Here is a 14,352-nt window from a genome sequence, read left to right on the forward strand (position 1 = left end):
CAGCGCGCCAAAACATACCCGAACTCCGAACCCGAACTTTTTCCAATTATTCGGGTTCGGGTCCGGGAAAAACCCAAAGTCTGTACCGAACCCGAACTTTACAGTTCGGGTTCGCTCAACCCTAAACATGATTTCATTTAATGTTAACTATAAGCAAGAAATACATAGAGGAAATATTAAAACACTAAATTTTAAGAGAGCAAATTTTCCAAGGATGAGGGCTGCTCTCCAGGACTTGGAGGGACTATTGGCACCGATGAACACAGAACAGACATGGGAATACTTCAAAAAGACTGTGTGGAACCTCACTGCAAAGTATGTTCCCATGGGCAATAAGTTTAAAAGGCTAAAAATAAAATAAATGTGGCTCACGGTCAAAGTTAAAAAAGCTATAAACAATAAGAAAGTAGCTTTTAAAAAAATCTAAAAATGAAGGAACACTAGTGTTGTTTAAATGTTACAAAGAATATAACAGGATATGTAAAAAGGAAATCAAGGATGCAAAAATTCAAAATGAACGACAGATTGCAAAAGATAGTAGGACAAACCCCCAAAAATTCTTTAAATATATTAATAGTAAAAAGGTGAAGTCCGAGCATGTAGGCCCCTTACAAAATAATCTAGAGTGGGTGACTGGGGACAAAGAGAAGGCAAATTTATTAAATGCTTTCTTCAGCTCTATGTATACAATGGAGCATGGGGGAGCTCATGTCCAAAATGGGGGTGGGAGTGACACAGCCCCAAATCCACAATGGCTCAAAAGTGATATGGTCCAGAAATATTTAGACAGAATAAAGGTGGATAAAGCACCTGGACCAGATGGCATCCACCCACGGATCCTAGGTGAGTTGAGCTCTGTCATTTCAAAGCCACTGTATATAATATTTAGGGACTCATTAATGACAGGAATAGTACCACTGGATTGGTGCAGAGCCAATGTGGTGCCCATATTTAAAAAGGGAACAAAGTCTTTACCAAGTAACTATAGACCTGTTAGTCTAACTTCTATAGTTGGGAAGATACTGGAACGTTTAATAAAAGACCACATGGATGAGTTCTTGCTGGAAAAAAACTATTTAAGCAGCAGACAGCATGGATTCATGAAAGACAGAAGTTGTCAGACAAACCTGATTTCCTTTTATGAAGAGGTAAGTAAAACCCTGGACAGAGGCGTGGCTGTGGACGTGATATATTTGGATTTTGCAAAAGCATTCAATACAGTTCCGCACACATGGCTCATGTGTAAGGTAAGGTCTACAGGATTGGATATATCAGTTTGTAAATGGATAGAAAACTGGCTGAAAGACAGAATTCAGAGAGTCGTGGTTAATGATTCTTACTCTGAATGGTCCAATGTTATCAGTGGTGTACCCCAAGGTTCAGTGCTGGGACCCTTACTTTTCAATATATTTATAAATGATATTGGGTCTGAGATCAAAAGTAAAATTTCTGTCTTTGCAGATGACACCAAGCTATGCAGTGGAATAACGTCCTTGCAGGATGTCGCCAATTTACAAGCCAACCTCAATGCTCTGTCTAATTGGGCGACTGAGTGGCAGATGAGGTTTAATGTTGATAAATGAAAAGTTATGCACTTAGGGAATACGAATATGCATGCATCATACATGCTAGGGGGAGTACAACTGGGGGGATCTGTAGTGGAGAAGAATCTGGGGGTCTTGGTAGATCATAAGCTCAATAATAACATGCAATGCCAAGCTGCGGTTTCCAAAGCGAGCAAAGTCCTTTCTTGTATTAAGAGAGGTATGGACTCCAGAGACAGAGATATAATTTTGCCCCTGTACAAATCATTAGTAAGACCTCATCTGGAATATGCAGTTCAGTTTTGGGCCCCAGTTCTCAAAAAGGATATCGGAGAACTGGAGAAAGTGCAGAGAAGGGCAACCAAACTGATAAGAGGCATGGAGGAGCTCAGCTATGAGGAAAGATTAGAGGAACTGAATTTATTCACTCTTGAGAAGAGGAGAATTAGGGGGGATATGATCAACATGTACAAATATATAAGAGGTCCGTTCAGTGGACTTGGTGTTGAGTTATTCACTTTACGGTCAACACTGAGGACAAGGGGGCACTCTTTACGTCTAGAGGAAAAGAGATTTCACCTCCAAATACGGAATACGTTTTTTTCACAGTAAGAGCTGTAAAAATGTGGTTCTGGCCAGCTCAGTAGATTGCTTTAAGAAAGGCCTGGATACTTTCCTAAATGTACATAAATTAACTGAGTACTAAGATTTGTAGGTAAAGTTGATCCAGGGTAAATCCGATTGCCTCTCGGGGGATCAGGAAGGAATTTTTTCCCCTGCTGTAGCAAATTGGATCATGCTCTGCTGGGGTTTTTTGCCTTCCTCTGGATCAACTGTGGGTATGAAGTTGGGTGTATGGGATTGTACTGTGTTTTTTATTTTGTTTGTTTATGTTTAGTGGTTGAACTGGATGGACTTGTGTCTTTTTTCAACCTGACTAACTATGTAACTATGTAACTATGGGCCAGATTCACAAATGAGATATGACGGCGTATCTCCTGATACGCCGTCGTATCTGTTTCTATCTATGCGACTGATTCATAGAATCAGTTACGCATAGATAGCCATAAGATCCGACAGGTGTAATTGTTTTACACTGTCCGATCTTAAGATGCAATACCGCGGCCGCCGCTGGGGGGAGTTCGCGTAGCAAACCAGCGTCGGGTATGCAAATTAGGAGTTACGGCGATCCCCGACTGTTTTTCGCGTTCGCTACGTCGCCGCTAGTCTAGTTTGCCGTCGCAAAGTTAGTCGTTTTTTTCGGTGCCTTAACTTTACGCTACGCGCGTCACCGTTCGACAAAAATGACGTCAAGGCGCGCAAAGCACGACGGGAATTGCGAAACTGAGCATATGCAGTCGGTCCGGCGCGGGAGCGCACCTAATTTAAATGGCACACGCCCATTTGAATTGGCCCGCCTTGCGCCGGAGGCAGCGGGCAGAGTTTTCATTGCAAGTGCTTTGTAAATCAGGCACTTGCGATGAAAACTTGCGGCGGTGTAACGTATCTACGATACATTACGCCGCCGCGATTCTACGTGAATCTGGCCCTATGTAACTGTGAGGGCTTACCTTGAGTGGAGTCCATTTTGCAGATTTGTAAACTCACCCTTGCAGGTACACACAGCCCACAGTAATAAGGTAAGACACTACCTGGGCTGTGAGTCTGTGCACGGGGGCTAGATAGGGATTAGCCAAGGATAGTCAAGTATAGCCATGGCCCAGGATTCCAGAATTCAGAGTAAGGTCAGAAGCCGGGGGTCAGTCTTGTAGCTGAGCAGACGGGGTACACTGATGTCCAAAAGTACAGGCCGGGGTCAAAGGGCAGGAGACAGCAGCATTCCAGGGTACGTAAGCCAAAAGGGTCAGAAGCCGGGGTCAGTCTTGTAGCTGAAGACAACCACAGGAACCGTTGGCACAGACAGGACAATCAGAGAACAATGAACTGACACATCCCTCATAGTGAGGCAGGGCTTTATACCCTGGTTGATTAGGAAACCTGCCTCAGCTGGACCAGGATAGACAAGTGCAGATTGTAAGGTGATCCAGAGACAGGCAATCAGCCCATAGTTCAGAACCAGGCTCCGGCGGACAGCAAGCAGAATATCAACTGAGAAGTGGCTCAGAGGCAAAGACCCGGAGCAGCAACGGGGAGGTCCTGGGTTCAATTCCACCCAAAGCCACCTGGGGCGTGACCACGCCTCGCTGTCCGTTTGGCACGGTAGCGACCGTGACAGTTCCCCCCTTAAAAACGCCCTCCGGGCGTTTAAAGGAGCTTCCTCATAGGCACAGTCTGTAACGTCCAAACCACCCTCTTCACTAGAGTAGCCACACCATGGGGAAACAAAGCACCAACGACAGAGTCCGAAGACTATTTATTTTTCTTTTTGGACTTCGCTGCTTTTGAAGTTCTGGTAGGGGGTGCACTTACTGCAAGTAAAGCTCGTTCAAACACTACTAGATCCTGTTTACGGACCATGGTACCATTCGAGGCATATGTGCAGTCGGGGGGAAGAACTTCACCTGGGGACACAGGAACTGGAACTGGAGACACAGGAACTGGAGACACAGGAACTGGAGACACAGGAACTGGAGACACAGGAGACGGGGACACTGGAGCCGGAACTGGGGACACTGGAGCCGGAACTGGGGACACTGGAGCCGGAACTTCAACTGGGAAGGTAGGTACAGCAAGCTGAAGAACAGGTGCATCGGGCTGGACAGTAGTCACCGGAATGTCAGGCTGGGGCAAAGGAACTTCAAGCTGCATAGCAGGCAAAGATTCTGGGGTAGAGAAAAAACTTCCAATAGTACCCACCTGAAGAACCTTTGGCCGAGGTGGGCGAGTTGGGCAGAGAGATATAAAGTGCCCGCTAACACCACAATAAAAACAAAGTCCATAGCCTCTCCTCTTTTTCTACCTTAGATAGAACGGACCGGATGGCCCCGATCTGCATGGGTTCCACATCCTCCAAGGTAGGCGTGTGTGCATCCACAGAAGCGTCAAGGCTTTGTGGAGTTGGAGCTTCATGGCTGGGCACATACAGAGCTTCATAGGTTGGCACATACTGGGCTGGCTTGGTGTTGTGTCTGTACGGAATATTTCTGTCCCTGAATACCGGTAGGCCACGTGAACTGAGAGCAGACCTGGGAGCGCTGGTCCTCTTGGAGACAGGAATGTATGAGTCCAGAGCAGACATGAAAGTTTCCCAGCTGTCCAAGACTGGACTCTTTTCCTGCAACAGCAGATGAGCCCATGATTTGATTTGCCCTGTTAGCAAGTTGATGAAAGCGCGAACCTTAACATAGTCCGTGGCATAGGTTCTAGGTTTAAGAGCAAACAGCAGCTCGCAATCCATCTTAAAAAACAAGAAGGATGCACGACTACCATCAAATTTCTCTGGCATAACAACAAACGGCTCAGGACATGCTGGTTCCGGGGCTGGGTGTGCTGTCCCTTTAAGTACTTGAGCTTCTTGCTGTAGTTCCAGAATGGTATGGCCCAGGCTGGAGACTTGCAGAGCCAGGGAGGTGAGCATTTTGTACAAGTCTGCGGACTCCATGTTATTGGTCAGTTCATTATGTGAGGGCGATACATTACGCCGCCGCGATTCTACGTGAATCTGGCCCTATGTAACTGTGAGGGCTTACCTTGAGTGGAGTCCATTTTGCAGATTTGTAAGCTCACCCTTGCAGGTACACACAGCCCACGGTAATAAGGTAAGACACTACCTGGGCTGTGAGTCTGTGCACGGGGGCTAGATAGGGATTAGCCAAGGATAGTCAAGTATAGCCGTGGCCCAGGATTCCAGAATTCAGAGTAAGGTCAGAAGCCGGGGTCAGTCTTGTAGCTGAGCAGACGGGGTACACTGATGACAGCTGAGGGTCAGGTAACTACTGACGGAAAGTTCAGGGTTTGCAGACAGGAACCAAAGACAAGTCCGGGGCACAAGCCATGGGTCAAGGGCTGGAGAAGGCAGGGAAAGTCTGAAAGTACAGGCCGGGGTCAAAGGGCAGGAGACAGCAGCATTCCAGGGTACGTAAGCCAAAAGGGTAAGAAGCCGGGGTCAGTCTTGTAGCTGAAGACAACCACAGGAACACAGGAACCGTTGGCACAGACAGGACAATCAGAGAACAATGAACTGACACATCCCTCATAGTGAGGCAGGGCTTTATACCCTGGTTGATTAGGAAACCAGCTGGACCAGGATAGACAAGTGCAGATTGTAGGGAGATCCAGAGACAGGCAATCAGCACATAGTTCAGAACCAGGCTCCGACGGACAGCAATCAGAATATCAACTGAGAAGTGGCTCAGAGGCAAAGACCCAGAGCAGCAACGGGGAGGTCCTGGGTTCAATTCCACCCAGAGCCACCTGGGGCGCGACCACGCCTTGCTGTCCGTTTGGCACGGTAGCGACCGTGACACTTACACTGGACACCTGTGGGATGTAGTAAATGTTGCATGTGTTTGTAAACACTTTTTCATCTCAGGATATATCTTTTTTCATATCTTTTTTCATTTTTTCATTTTTTGTTTTCTGGTTGCGCATTTTTTTACCCATTGTTGACAGTTTGTGGCTCTACCCTTCGGCCTTGCTTTAGCTCCCTTAGGTGTTCACAAAGGTCCAAAGGTACTGGGTCTTTTAAGGGCCAAAGGGATCTTGCTGCTCGGTTATCTGGACTACCTACTGCTCAGAGATCACTCACTACAGGCTCTACAACAGAGCATAACATGTACAGTGCAGTATTTGGAAAGCTTAGGCTGGATCATAAATACAGAAAAGTAAACTTTGAGACCAGCTCAGACTCTAAAGTATCTAGGTCTGATCCTAGATGCGGTTCAAGCAAGAGTATTCTTGCCACCCGCAAGGGTCTGTGCCTGAAGAATCAGGTGCATCAGATAAGGGGCACCAGACACCCCTCCATTCGGCTCTGTATGAGTCTTCTAGGGAGGATGGTATCCTCCTTCTACAATGAGACATATTGTTGGCTTAGAACAGGAGAGGACAAGCCCTGGATTATCCAATGGGCTTATCTCCTCAGGCACGTTTAAGCCTAAACTGGTGGTTGCAGGACCAGAGCCTGCGAAAGGGAAAATCCTTTCTCCCGGTAACTTGGAGAGTACTGGCTACAGAAACTACCCTAGACAGGCTCACAGCTCAGGGAAAATGAAAAAGGGTTTCAGAATGAGAGTTTAAATATCAGACACCACATCCCAATAGGAAGATAAAAAATTAAGGGAGGAGAGGTCACATGCCTTGGGATTTTTAAGGTGTCAAGTGGGTAACAACCAGAATTACTGATCGACCAGGTGAAAGTTCGAAAAATCTTTTATTACAAAAATTCATTAAAAACCTGAGAAGGGACATTTCACATTCGCTTGTTTCGCTCAGAAGATCTTCTTCAGGAGTTAAATCATGGCGTCTATTGTGCTAAAGGCAACAAAAAATAAATGAATACTCATGTTGAACATTATAATTGAATATAACGTTATAAATTGGTATAAACAATCAGGGATATGCATAATAAGTCAAATACATACTACATGATACAATCAATATAGCAGGACATAGGAACATAGTTTTTAAATTTGGGGATAATGATGTGATAGAGGAACTTACCAAATACTGTGCAAAGTTACTCAATCGATGTAAACAAGGAAAAATTTATAATAGGAGAGCTCATTTAACAGATGCAGAGAGACGCGGTCCCAAACAGTGGTTAGTGAACCTCATGATGCTTATAGAGAAGGGCAAACAATGTGTATGTTTAACCTAAAAACATGAAAAGGTATGTATAAAACAGAGCCAAGGTTCAGCTCTATCTATAAAGTCAGTGAAAGAGGTATACAGAGATTGCTTAAATAAGCCAAAACGTAGTATACCAGTCCATTGGCATATGCATGTTGAATCAATGACAGACAGCGGAGAAGTATCCCAACTAGAGACAAGGTCTCGGATTCTCCAGGGTTCATTCAATAAATCAAAGTGGGGAAACAGAAAAGGTATCCCATTCCCAGCAGGGGAATTCCAGAGTTAGGAACCCTGCAGAGGGAAAAATAAAGGTATAAACAGAGTAATGGATGCCCATGCACAGCATGAAAGTGAGTCCAGATCTCGTTCTGGTTACAAAGAAGGCCAGAGCAGAGATCAAAGGAAAAGTCCAAGGAGTTCTTACCTGATATACAAGATTAAAGATTTCCAAGGGTAATCGAGGGGAGATATTTGATCTCTATCACACCCTACGTGGAAATGGCAGAGAGTAGAGGCGAATTACGCTGTTTAAGTCCTAATCCGGCATGGACAGTGTCTGACGCTTCGGACGCAAAGAGAGTTGTTAACACATATGCGCCATCCAGGAAAACAGTGGCGCACAGTGACAAGGTAACCTTGTAGGCGGCAGCAGCCATGTTTGAAAACCCCCTGTGCCAGTACTTAGATGGTCAGCATTGGGAAGATGGAAAATAAGGGTGGAGCGGACATAAAATGTGGCAATGGAATCCCATATATCCGAAAAAGCCAAACAGGGCTGGGAATAGATGAAAGGGGGCTGAATTGACCTGTGGGGAACATCCCATGAAAAACAAACCAAAAACATAGGCACATCAGATATGGGTGCATTGATTGGGAACCCAAAAACTGTCTGCCCTGGACGTCCATACAAGCAGGTGCCAAGAAGAAACACTGACCCCCTGCATGGGAAAGAACATCTCAATGCATGTGTAACGAGCCAGATGAATAAATATGTAACAAATACATTAATGAATAGGTAAAAAAATAAGTAAAACAATAATAAAGAAACCAAAATGAATTTAAACAATTAGATTACAATATGCAGGATAACAAGGCCTCGTACACACGACTGAGAATCTCGTTGTAAGAGAAACGTTGTTTTCCTCGACGAGGTTCTTGTCAAGCTTGTCGAGATTCTTGTCAAGCTTTCCTTGCATACACACTGTCAAGACAAAATCTCGTCGTTCTCAAGCGCGGCGACGTTCAACACGTACAACGGCACTATAAAGGGGAAGTTTGATTCCACTGGCGCCACCCTTGGGGCTGCTTTTGCTAATCTTGTGTTACCGCGTGTTAGTAAAAGTTTGGTGAGAGACGATTCGCGCTTTTCAGTCTTTGTGCTTTCAGATCGTTTTCTGCAGTTCAGTTTGTGCTTGTGGGTTCGTATCTTGTCTGTCAGGGCGTGTAGTCAGGTCCTTTGTTTGTTTTACAGTGCGTTCCTGTCCGCTCGTTTCTGATTTTCAGGTCATTCTTCATAGGACTTGCTGTTCTTCAGTGCGTTCTGTTTAGTTTGTTCATTCTGATTAGACGTTCGTTTTCTAGCCATGTTGCAAGCCTCCTAGTTTTTCCTAATGTACTACTTGTAGTGTCAAGTGTATTTTCATTATGAACTAACAACCATTTCACTGGTAACGCCAACACTAAACACAACAAAAGTTCTAGGGGATTTTAGAAAAACAAGCCACACTTTGTTGTTGTTTTTAAAAAAAAATAACTTGGTGCATATTCACACACATGGTCCTAAAAAAATATTTGAGGTGTATACATTTTTTTTTTTAATTGCCATAAACTGGCATTTTTTTTTTTAATGAAAAAAATAAAAATAACATACCACAAACTGCCCATAATAAGATGGGGTGTTGTCATCCCTGGACAAGACAACATTTGAAATGTACACAGTCTTTTTAGGGTTAAAAATGTGTATTTTCCTCCTGATCCCTATTGTTAACATGTGCTAACTGCCATCATGGGTGATCAATGGACGTGTTTTGTGGGTGCAACCCCTTCTTCCTTTCACCTACTTGAGTTGTGAGGAAGGGGTTGCACCCACAAAACACGTACATAGATATCCTGAGATGGCAGATAGCACATGTTGACCCACTGTGTGCTAGGGATGAGCCGAACATACCCGGGTTCGGATCGCACCAGAACGTTCGAACAGACCGACCGTTCGCACGAACATTTAGAACCCCATTGAAGTCTATGGGACTCGAACGTTCAAAATCAAAAGTGCTCATTTTAAAGCCCAATATGCAAGTTATTGATGGAAAACGTCTTTGAGAACCCGGGTCTTGCCCCAGGGAACATGTATCAATGGAATTTTTTTTAAAAAAAACTGTAGTTTTTTCTTGAGCAGCGATTTTAATGATGCTTAAAGTAAAAAAAAAAAAATTCCTTTAAATATGGTACCTGCTGGGTGTCTATAGTAGTGCCACATGTTTAGAAATGTCCCTGCACAACATGAGATTACTCTCAGAAAAAAGTCATTTAAAGTGGTTGTAAACCCACTTTGTTCACTTCTACCTACAGGTAAGCCTATAATAAGGCTTATCTGTAGGTATAAAGAATATCTCCTAAACCTGTACGGTTTAGGAGATATTCCCCTCGCAATGCGCTGCTGATTGCAGTGGCGCATGCGCAGGGGGGAATCCACAGCGAAAGGACCGGCACCGCACCTGGAGTGACGTCATCGCCGCTCCAGCCAATCACAGAGCTGGAGCGGCGATACCCGGAAGACACGCCGGAGCAAGATGACATCTCGCTCGGCGTGGACCAGGTAAGTGTTCTTCACCTCGTTCCGAGGTAAGTATTTCATAATCAGCCAGTATGTGTGCATACTAGCTGATTATGCCTTTTGCCTTGCAGGTTTAAAAAAAATTAAAAAGGTTTATGCGATTTACAACCGCTTTAATACTGCCTGCGGGTTTAATCTAAAGCTTGGTCCCTGCAATATGGATAAAAATCATTGAAAAAAATAGCATGAGTTTCCCCGCCACCACTCCCCCCCAGGTCATTACACAAGACCCAGTGCCGATCATGACATCCCTGGGGCCCTAAGCAAAATGACATGGCACATTAAAAATGAGAAGCGGGGGGGCCCTGACGACAGTGACATGTCACATTAAAGAAAGTTGAGAAGCGGGGGGAGGGGGTGTTCTGCTGTCAGAAATTACTCAGCCAGCGAGTTTAGAAGTGGGGTGAGGGGGCGAAAATGACTTCTCACCAGGCGGGGCCTCTAGTACTTTGGGGGGCTCTTCGCGGCTTTGCAGGGCCCTAAGCGGCTTGCATAGTGAGCCTATAGTGAGGATTGGCCCTGACAAGACCTTTTGGCCCTATATACTTTGAACAGCAGTATACAGGCGTTGCAAACAAGATAAGGACTGTAGGTTTCTTAAGTAAAATCAGAACCATGTCATACTTTGCTCCTGCATATTGCACAATTTCCTAAAGAGACCCTCAACAAACTACATGACACTTGTGCCTGATGAGGCCACTGATGTTCCAGTGGTGGTGGCCCGTGAGACTGTCCATACAGGCTTGGCCCCCCAAAGTGCACGTGCTGTGTGGCAACAATATGTCGATTATTTTAGGGGTGGGGGGGGCCATTACAATGCCAGATCTTGGCTCAATAAATAATTTATTTGTGAAATAAAAATTCTAGAGAAAAGGGGGGTTGCCATTCGGGGCCTCCTTTGAACAAATTCTGTGAAGAACTCCTGTTCTCTGAAGGCCTCCATTATTTTATTAATTTTTATTAAGTCAAAATTTAGCAAAAAAAAAACTAATGTCAGTCAAGCCTTAGCTTTCTCCCCATATCTAACCCACAAACTCATCCACTGATCATAAAGTCCAAAAATCAAGTTTCGTATCGTCGTATTGCACGATCGTTTTTCCCGACGTTTTCTACCGACTGTGAACGACGTTCTCATTCACGCAATATCCCTTTATACACTGCGCATGTGAGATGCTCCGCACATTTCCACGCCCATGACGATCTTTCTAGTGATTGACACACCCCTTTTCAGTCGGTCAATGCAAGAGTCAGAAGAAATGATGGAGGCAAGCTGCAACTAGGCAGGAGAGAGGCCAGGCACACACCAGGAGGAGCAGGAGGTACAAAGCCACCAACATGAGCTTCGAAGAGATGGTAGAGATGGTGGCTGTTCTTAAAAAGGAGGACTACGACAGCAAAAAAGGGCCTTACAAGAACCCCAATAAAGTGAAGGCCCAGGTCATAGAGAAGGTGCGGAGAACTCTCCATGCAAAATTCGGGGTGCAGAGGTCCAGGGAGCAGTTGCGCAAGCGATGGTCTGATTTGAAAATCAGAGAGCCGGACCAGATGGAGAGAATTAGAAGAGTTCTCAGAAGACGTAAGTAAATTTCATGTGTACTCTGAATATTTGTTTTTATTATTTTACGTCATTTGGTTTTCTTTCAGGTTGTGTATATAGACAGTCCAAGAATAGATGTTTCAAGGTTCATGTTTGTGGGCATAATAATTGGTTGTTCATTGTATTTAAGATCTTTTTATGTGAGACCAATTTTTTATTTAATGTAGATGTGTTATTAACTAGATTTAAATAATCCAACTTAAGTCATTATACAGTAAAAGGAAGAGTATGCTCAGCACAGCAGTTGATTACACATATGGACTCAGTAGCACAATGGTTGGCATGGCCGATTCGCCCTATAGGTTCGCTATGCAAGCCGCTTAGGGCCCGCCAAGCTGCGAAGGCCCCCCCAAATAACTAGAGGCCCCGCCTAGTAAGAAGTCATTTTCGCCCCCTCACCCTGCTTCTCAACTCGCTGACTGCATGGGAGAAGAGGCAAGAAGTCAGCACCCCTTGCTTCTCAATTTAATGTAAGATGTCATTTCCGACAGAAGAACACCCCCTCCCCCCATTTCTCAACTTTCTTGTGACCTGTCACTGTCGTCAGCGCCCCCCGCTTCTCATTTTTAATGTGCCATGTCATTTTGCCCCAGGCAGGTCAGGATCGGCACTGAGTGTTGGTCACAAGAACAACCTAGTTAGCATGTCACACAGAGGTGATCCAGTGTATACTTGTTGTTTTACCATGTAGGAAACTTGTCCAAAGATAGAGAAATGCAGCAGCTTTGGTAATGGATAAAATCCAGTGTTAAGCTTAGAAGGATTGTAAAAGAAGACAATTGTACCACACTTTTTAAAAATAATGATTGATATTCCTCTTTCAGGTCTCTAATCTTTTTCATTCATCTATCCCTTTTTTTACAATCTCATAGGCCGCAATCAAGCTGCAGAAGTGGAGGCGACCAACCCCACACAGTGCCAAGCCCCACCCTTGCCGGATGTACAGGAAGTGCAAAATGGCACTACATCAGGTCAGTGTCATACAGCACAGCTTCAGGTAATACATGTAGGCCTGCATAATTTGAATACATGTTTTTTTTCCAAATTTCAGGTGTACGAGCTGTTGGTGGCGGCTTAGACACTTACAGTGCCCAGGTGCTAATTGGGGAGATAATGTCCTGCAGGGCACAAATAGAGGACACAAACATCGCCCTGGAGAAGATCATAAGTAGTGTTGAGCAGAATATGCCATATTCGATTTCGCGATATATCTCGAATATATATTCGAATATTCGAGATATATTCGCTAAATTCGAATATTCGTGATATTTTATCGAAATTAAATGATTGCGATTTTTCGCTATTGCGAATGCGAAAATAATTGCGATTTTTTTTTCCCGACAGAAGCACTCTGATTGGCTGAGAATATTCGTGATATTTTATCGAAATTTCGCAAAATGCGAATGCAATATTTATTGCGCAATTTCGACAAATGCTGTAGGAGCGCTCTGATTGGCTCAGAATATTCGTGATATTTTATCGAAATTTCGCAAAATGCGAATGCGATATTTATTGCGCAATTTTGACAAATGCTGTAGGAGCGCTGTGATTGGCTCAGAATATTTGTGATATTTTATCGAAATTTCCCAAAATGCGAATGCGATATTTATTGCGCAATTTTGACAAATGCTGTAGGAGCGCTGTGATTGGCTCAGAATATTTGTGATATTTTATCGAAATTTCCCAAAATGCGAATGCGATATTTATTGCGCAATTTCAACAAATGCTGTAGGAGCGCTCTGATTGGCTCAGAATATTCGTGATATTTTATCGAAATTTCGCAATATTGCGAATGCGATAATTATTGCAGAATTTCCCCAAATGCTGTAGGAGCGCTCTGATTGGCTCATTCTGAAATCGAATATTCGAGATATTTTAGCGCAATTTCACAAAATGCGAATGCGAAATTGTTTGCAGATATTTCGAAAACTGCTGTAGGAGCACTCTGAAATCGAATATTTGTGATATTTTAGCAAAAAAATATTGCGATTGCGATTTTTCGATCGCGCATGCGCAATCGCGCGGACAACACGCGCCCAACACGCGACCATTTCCTGGACCCTTGCCAGTTTCCAACTTTATGATCGCATCGCAATCGCAGAGCAGAATGGTTGGAAGTAATTTCACTTGTTTGTGTAAGTATTTTGACCACTGTTATTTCATTATCTTTAACTGCATTTTAGTCTAGTTTAAAAGTTAGTATATATGATCAGATATTAGTATTTCACAAACAATGTGTCTCCTGCTTTTACAAAACTACAACTCCCAGCATGCCTGGACAGCTGCAGACACCCTGGTTGGTAAATGTGTATTTAGGCACTTTTCCTTGTTATTTAGCATAATGAATTTAACATGTTTTTGGACATAGGACGTATGCGAACGTCCTGACTTCAGGGTCCTCAAGGCCCAAGGACGTTCGAATACATATTGCCCTTTAGATGTTGCAGAACTACAACTTCCAGCATGCCTGGGAATGCTGGCACTTCTAGTATTGTAAGTTCTGCAGGCCCACATTTTTCAGGCCTTTATGCACGGGTCTCTAAACTGTGGCACCCTAGATGCAGCAAAAGTAAAATTCTTAGCATGCACTGACAGACCGTGGCTGATGGGAGTAGTAGTTTTGC

The sequence above is a fragment of the Rana temporaria genome, chromosome 6 (assembly GCF_905171775.1).
Source record: "Rana temporaria chromosome 6, aRanTem1.1, whole genome shotgun sequence".
In the NCBI taxonomy this organism is placed as follows: Eukaryota; Metazoa; Chordata; class Amphibia; order Anura; family Ranidae; genus Rana; species Rana temporaria.